This window comes from Tenrec ecaudatus, chromosome X (genome assembly GCF_050624435.1).
Source record: "Tenrec ecaudatus isolate mTenEca1 chromosome X, mTenEca1.hap1, whole genome shotgun sequence".
Taxonomy (NCBI): domain Eukaryota; kingdom Metazoa; phylum Chordata; class Mammalia; order Afrosoricida; family Tenrecidae; genus Tenrec; species Tenrec ecaudatus.
The window spans coordinates 88008889-88017072 of record NC_134548.1 but is presented as its reverse complement, the minus strand read 5'-3'; the positions used below and the strand labels follow the sequence as shown (position 1 = coordinate 88017072).

At 41.4% G+C, this 8184-nt stretch overlaps 1 pseudogene; it reads left to right on the top strand.

The window, feature by feature from the left end:
* Positions 1-4421: 4421 nt before the first annotated feature.
* LOC142433500 (ATP synthase F(1) complex subunit alpha, mitochondrial pseudogene) lies at positions 4422-7645 on the top strand (annotated as a pseudogene).
* Positions 7646-8184: the final 539 nt, after the last annotated feature.

Here is an 8184-nt window from a genome sequence, read left to right as displayed (position 1 = left end):
GCCGGCAACCCTTCTGGGTCACTCCCCTAAGAGGGAAGCCACAGGAAGATAAAGTGGTCGGTTAATTCCATAGTGAAATAAGCTAGAGGCAGTTTGAAGAAGCACTCCTACAAGTCTCCCTGAGAGAGCCAGTGTTCTTTGACTCCCTGGAAAATGACACCTGGCTCATTTAAAACAATGCAACACAAACAGCCATCAGCCCCAGTGACCTCAACGAAAAAAACGGGAGAAACCAAAGGCAATGCCAGAAGATGTCCTGAACATAATGACATGCATAGAGGAAGCAGACATTGAGCTGCCACAGAAAGAAATTTTCAGAATGCTACTTGGAATCATAGAGGATATGAGGGAAACAATACAGAAAAAAGATAAAATGATAGAAGAGATAAAAGCCATAAATCAAAGAGAAATACAGGAGCTTAGGGAGGAGATAACAAAAACCAGTATCAGACTCACGGACCTCGAGAAGCGACTGGGGGAATCAGAGAACTGCATCAGTGGCTTGGAGGACAGCCAAGCAAACTTTAACAAACACGAACAAAAATCTAATAAGATCATCAGAGATGCTGAAGAAAACGTAAGAGCTGTGTCTGATGCTATGAAGCGGAAAAACATTAGAATTTTTGGCTTACCTGAGGAAGACACAACAAAGAAGTCATCTGCAACAATAGTGAGAAAATTCTTGGAGGAAAACTTCCCCAGCTTAGTGAATGAAAACCAGGCAGCCATTCAGGAGGCTGAAAGAACAGCTAGACTTCATCTCAATAAGAAGTCACCAAGGCACATAATAGCTAAATTATCCAACTTTGAGGAAAAGGAGAAAATCATGAGAGCAGTTAGGGAAAAACAAGCAATCACATAGAAAGGTTGCCAAATAAGGATATACTCAGACCTATCAGCAGAAACTATGAAGAAGAGGAGACAGTGGAGTAACATATTCAAAAAATTGAAGGAAAACAATGCAAACCCAAGCATACTCTACCCAGCCAAATTATTGATCAAGATAGATGGAGAAGTAAGAGTCTTTCCAGACAAGGAAAAACTCAAACAATACATTAGAAGAAACCCAGCCCTACAAAAGATCCTGGCCGACTCAGTATGGGCAAAAAGAAAAATACTCACCAAGCAAAAATAAGAGACCACCACATAGAACAACCTCACCCAGAGGGCAAAAAAGGGAAAACAGACCTAAAGATAGCATTGAGTTAAATATAGAAAGACTTGAAAGGCTGCTGAGGCAAGCTTTTAAAAAAAAAAGGCAAATGGGGCATAGGGAAAAGCTACGGTTTACAAATATCCCTGGGGTGAGGACCAGGTATTGTGGCAGGGGCCAGATCAAATACAGAGATACACATGGTAAACAACTGAAACGGAGGTGGGGAAAGGAAAACAATAACAATAATAAAAAGAAAAGTGTAGCAGGGGCACAGGGCACTAACCCACACTAGGGGAGGGTATTGTTTGTGTCTTCACAGGGAAAGAGGGACCAGACTTCAACCCGATGCTCCAAGATGTGAATGCAACATGCCGGCTTGGAGTAGGGAACCAGTGGAGAGGGAGGTCTGGCGGGGCCGATTGAAACCCCAAGTACTAAGGGGACATCTGCCCCTCCCCTCAGAAGAATTTCTCTCAGGGGACGGCAATGAATCTACAGATCTGGAAGAGGGACATATCTGACCGGAGCACACAGGAGAAGATGAAGGGGGAGGAGGAGAGAGTGGAGCACATCAGGGCCCACCAGGCCAGGAGGTCGATGTTCCCAATTAGAACAGCCAGTCGACAGAGAGGACCACATGACCGGCTCCACTATGAGACATGACATCCCTCACTAACCCATAGCCCTACTAGTGACAACACCGGAGACACAGTGTGGTGTTGCACACGATCGGATCCCGCCACACCGAGGCAAAACATTATGGGGGTGCAACAGAACAGCAAGGGAGGTTGGGGGAAAGGTAGTGGTGCTAATAAACCCTGGGAAAAGAGAACAAGTTATCCAAACCGGTGGTGAGGAGGGTGTGGGAGGCCTGGTTGGACATGATCAAGGGTAATGTAACTAAGTGGAATTGCTGAAACCCTGGTGGGGACTGAGCATGATAGTGGGACAGGAGGGAAGTCAAAGAAAATAGAGGAAAGAGCTGGGAGGCAGAGGACATTTATAGAGGTCTAGATAAAGACATGTACATATGCAAATATATTTATACACGAGGATGGGAAAATAGATCTATGTGCATATATTTATAAGGTTAGTATTAAGGTAACAGGGGCACATTGGACCTCCACTCAAGTACTCCCTCAATGCAAGAACACTTTTTTCTATTACATTGGCATTTTATGATGTTCACCTTCCTGACACAACTAATGAAGACAAAGTGGGTGAACAACTAAATGTGGTGAAGAAAGTTGATGGTGCCTGGCTCTCAAAAGATATAGCATCTGGGGTCTTAAAGGCTTGAAGGTAAACAAGTGGCCATCTGGCTCAGAAGCAATAAAGCCCACATGGAAGAAGCAGAGGAGCCTGCGTGACCATGAGGTGATGAAGGGATCAGTTACTAGGCACCAAAGTACAAAAATCATTACATTGCATGCTCATCTCCATGATTTGATTGCTGAAGACAAATGGGTGCATAAGTAAATGCGTTGAAGAAAGCTGAGGGTGCCTGGCTATCAAAAGATATCATGTCTGGGGTCTTAAGGGCTTGACGGTAAACAAGCAGCCATCTAGCTCAGAAGCAACAAAGTCCACATGGAAGAAGCACACCAGCCTGTGTGATCACCAGGTGTCAAGGTATCAAGTATCAGGCATCATCAGAACAAAAACTCTTACCATAGTGAATGAGCGGGGGAGTGCAGAGTGGAGACCCAAAGCCCATTTGTCGGCCACTGGACATCCCCTTACAGAAGGGTCTTGGGGAGGAGATGAGACAGTCAATGTGCGATGTAACAACGATGAAAAATACAACTTTCCTCTAGTTCCTAAATGCTTTCTCCCCACCCCACCCCACCCCTGTCATGATCCAAATCCTACCTTGAAAGACTGGCTAGACCAGAGGATGTACACTGGTACAGATGGAAACTGGAAACACAGGAAAACCTGGGTGGATGATCTCCCTCAGGACCATTGGTGTCAGTGGTGATTTTGGGAGGGTATTGGGAGGGTGGGTTGGAAAGGGGAACCTATTTCAAGGATCTACATGTGACCTCATCCCTGGAGGACATACAATAGAAAAGTGGGGGAAGGGAGACGTGGGACAGAGCAACATAAAACAAAATAATAATTTATAAATTATTAAGGTTACATGAGGGAGGGCGGCATGGGGAGAGAGGGGAAAAATGAGGACCTCATACCAGGGACTTGGGTGGAGAGCAAATGTTTTTAGAATTATGAGGGCTACGAATGTACAAATGTGCTTTACACAATTGATGTATGTATGGATTGTAATAGGAGTTGTATGAGTCCCTAATAAAATGATTAAAAAATAAAATAAAATAAATGACACTTCAAAAACAAGAATAAAATAAAAATTCACTGGAATATTTTAATTTTAATTCAACAATTTTACTAGTTTTCCAAATCCAAATTTAGCCTTTCCAGGTTGATTTGAATGTTTACACCTATTTGGGGGTATTGTTCTTCAGTTTCCAGTGGCTACCTGGACTCGAACAAGCCATTAGCTGTGCATTGGCCTGCTAATCACTAGATGAGGGGTTGGAACACATTAGTCACTCTCCCAGGCAAGATGAGGCTGTCTGATTCCACAAAATTTAAAGTCATTTTTATCCTCTTATAGAGTCACTATGCTTTGGAATTGACTTAATGGTAGTGAGTGTATTATTTTTAATTTTTTATATGGACTCATGTACTGGGGGCCATGGAAGCCTGATCTTCTGCCTTGCCCTCCAGATCTTAGACTCATATTCAGTGACAAGAAATAGTCATCACAATTTATTTGCATATATTTAAACTTACCCAAGTATTCAAAAAGCCAATAAATACCCAATTTTCCACTTTTGCTATTCTCTCACAAGCCCTGGTGGCATAGTGGTTATCCATTGGGATGGTAACTGCACTGGCAGTCTGTGTCTGCTTCCAGTGGCTGTTCCATGTGGGCCACCGGACTCTGAGTGCTGTTGTGGCCCTGCCATGCTTCCACAGACCTTGGATCCATTTGACTCTGCACTCATTGGCCTGTGATCTCCATGCTTCCCATGTCATCTGTTGGTGTCATCAGCCTGAATCTACATGAATCTGAAGTGGACCCCAGCTAGCAGTTGACCTATGGACTTAAGTTGAACTAGACTGGGGCACCGTCTTTATAAAAACTTCTTTCTTGTACATAGATGAGTTTCACTTGTTTGTTTCTCTCAACAACCTCCCTAACATACCTCTTTGATGAAGGGTGGTATCCTTCTCCACGCGAATGGCCATGAAGGAAGGTTATCTGGCAGATGGGAGGACAAAGTCCGATACTAAAAAGAATCAGAACGTTGGAACAAAATCTCTGTCTAAAGAAACAAACATGTTGGAAACTATTCTGTCATAGCTGTTCTAGGACTGTTAAGGAAAAATAGTGTCACTGAAAACAATTCTCTTTAAAGTGTTCCTCCCTAATTTTCATGCTTTAGTAAGGAAAAAGTGTAACCTGTTTAGTTTTATTTGATTGTATGGCATTTCTTTCAACAAGCAAGTGCTTTTACTAGTGTTTTCATTCTCTTAAGTGTCTCTGAAGACCACTTCCCATTTGATCCTTCCCAGTAAATGAGGCAAGCAAGAGTAAGATCTTCCACAGACATATAGCCAACCAAAATGGAAAGATGAACTATTCTGTCTATATAAACAACTTGGATATTACAGGAATGGTTGGGTTTGCTCTTACTATTTAAAGTTCCAGGGGTTATTCAAACTGAAATCCCAGTATTCTCAGAGTAAAAACCTGAGAGTAGATGCTTATGTTAGGAAAGTGTTGTTCACTCAGTAAACCCAAAACAAAAGAATAATATTGGCCAATATGTTTCCTTTTTAACATTTCTTTGGAAATCTTCAAGGTCCTCCCCTTTCCCCCTTCTCCATTAAGACCATTTAAAGTGTATGTTAAACAACTACAGAAAGTAAATTAAAAATTTTGGCCATTTTGAAAAATAAAACAAACAAAAAAAACCTATTTCATAAGCACCAATTTCTATTAAACCAAATCAGAGTCAATTCCTTGAAGAAACATTCTTATAGAATTTAATAATACTATGTAAAGTTAAGAATTATAACTTAAGAATAATCGGATTTTTGGTCCATACTTCACAAGCTCTTTTGTTTTGAAAGACCAATAACAAAGCCTCAATAAAGGTGAAAGTGGACATAACACTCATATTCACAGACATCCACTGAAGTCAGCTGGAGAACAGGGTTCTTGAGAAAAAGCAGAATTGATTTTAGGCTTAAGGTTATGTATTATCTCTGTGTGTGTTTCCCTTATTTTGATATTTTGATAAACCATCACCAAAGAGGCACAGGACACAAGAGGGAAGGAATAATCTCTAACCCCGGACAAGTCATTTGACCAGAAAAGTTGTCACCTCCCACCCTCATACATCCACGATTATACCCTTACTGTGTGAATCCAGGGTAGAACCTTGATAAGCATGCACTAGTGACTGAGAAAGAGAAAACAGCTACTAGTTTCAATGTGGATGTTTGTGTATCAGTTTGGAAGTGTGTGTGTGGTTTCCATTCATTTGGTTGTTGACTTGGTTTAATTTATTTATGCTTTGGTGTGCTTGTCTTTAGTTTTGTTTTTATTATTCATTTATTGCTCCACTCAAGGAACCCTGGTGGCATAGTGGTTTTCGGTTGGGCCACTAATCAAAAGGTGAGTAGTTTAAAACCACCAGCTGCTCCAAAGGAGAATGATGAGACTTTCTACTCCCATAAAAATTTAGAGTCTCATATTTTTCCCAGTGAATTTGGAGGCTGTGGCTGTAGAATCACCACCAGAGGAGATATTGTAAAGAAAATGTCCATGTGTGTCACTTCCCAGACCCTACCTTGGCGAGTGGGGCTGTCTCCAAAAATGCTTTTGGGGTCTCCTTCATTGCCACATGGAACCTCCATGCCTCCAACAGTTGCCTACAGAGGACTGTCACTGTTGAGGTATCTTTCATTCAGGAAGAGCTAATTCTTGAAACTGCTACCTCTGTTGACCTTGAAGACACTGGGTGGATACTGAGCTTTGGTGATGGTATTACTTGAGTATACAAGCTGAGGAGTGTGAAAGCCAAAGAAACAGTGACATTTTCTTCTGACTTAAAGGGTATATCTCTGAACTTGGAGGCTGACAATGTTGGTGTTGTCATGTTCAGAAGTGATAAGCACATTGAGGAAGGTGAAATTTTTAAGATAACAGGAGCCAGTGTGGGTGTCCCAGTCACTGAAGAACTACTGGGTTGTGGGTGGATGCCTTTGGAAATGCCGTTGCTGTAAAGGGTGCAATTAGTTCCAAGACTCCTAGGCAAGTTGGACTGAAAGACCCTGGAATTATTCCTCGAATTTCTGTATGTGAACTAATGCAAATTGACATTAAGACCGTGGATAGTTTGGTGCCAATTGGTAGTGGTCAGCATGAACTGATTATTGGGTACTGATAGATTGGCATAACATCCATTGTTGTTGACACAATCATTAACCAGAAACACATCATTCATGAAACTGATGAGAAGAAGAAGCTGTACTGTATCTACTTTGCTATCAGTCAGAAGAGATCCACTTTTGTCCAGCTGTGAAGAGACTTATAGATACAGATGCCATGAAGTATATCATTGCGGTTTGGGCTACAGCTTTGGATGCTTCACCACTTCAGTACCTGGATCCTGACTCTATCTGTTCAATGAGAGTTTTAGGGACAAAGGCAAGCACACTTTGATCATCTATGATGATGTATCAAAACAGGCTGTGGCTTATTGTCAAGTGTCCCTGCTGCTGCACAAGTGCCCCAGGTGTGAGGCCTACCTTGGGGGTATGTTCTACCTGCACCTCCATCTGTTGGAACAAGCAACCAAAATGAACAACTTTTTTTGGTGGTGTCTCCTTGACCATCCTGTTCCTGCCAGTCATTGATATACAAGCTGGCCACATGTCTGCTTATAGTCCAACCAATATCATTTCAATTGCTGACAGACAGATATTCTTGGAAACAGAATTCTACAAAAGTATTTTCCCTGACATTAAAGTTACTTTGTGTCCTGTGTCAGGTCTGCTTCCCAAACCAGCGCCATAAAGCAAGACCCATGTACCATGATGTTGGAATTGGCACAATATCAGGAGGTGGATGCTTTTGCCTTGTTCAGTTCTAACCTTGGTGCTGCCATTCAGCAGCTCTTGAGCAGGGTGTGTGACTGACTCAGTTGCTGAAGCAACGGCGGTATTCTCCTATGGCTATTGAAGAGTAAATGGCTGTGATCTACATTGGTGTGAGGGACTATCTTGATAAACTAGAGCCTGGTAAGATCACAAAGTTTGAGTTTTTGTTTTTTCTCATGTCATCAACCAACACCATGTTCTGGGCAACATCTGGGATGATGGAAAGATGTATGAACAGATTGATGCAAAGCTGAAAGAGATGTCACCAACTTTTTTGCTGGATTTGAAGCTTAAACTTCTATGGATCCATGTCAGGTACCAGTTTGCTTTTGTCTTTGTTTCTTCTAAAATCTGTTTCATTTGTAAATGAAAATTACATAAAAATAAAGGGTCCAGATGGCTTAAATAGAAAAAAAGAGTTGCAATCTCTGAAACCCACATACGCCCTTTTACTCTGACCTATAGGGTTGAATTAAGTCAGAATTAGCTCAATGAAAGTGAGTTTGAATTTTGGATTTTGCTCCAAAGTTACATGGCACATTTTCAACATCTACAAGCACTATCCTCTTTGATTGGCACTTTATTAACAAATAGAGACTGATACAAAACCAACAAAATGTCTTGGAAGCAACATACCATCTCAGTTCACATAAAGAAGCAAGAGAGTATAGCACAGATGAGTGACTAATATACACAGCTAAAAATATTTCTGTGAAAGATAAGGCAGTGTAACTACCAGAAATGGAACTCAGAAAGATCCTTAGGTATTTTCATTGGACAAACAAAAAATATCAAGAGAGCTTTTGAGGAAAAAAAAAACCCAGAAAATTTTT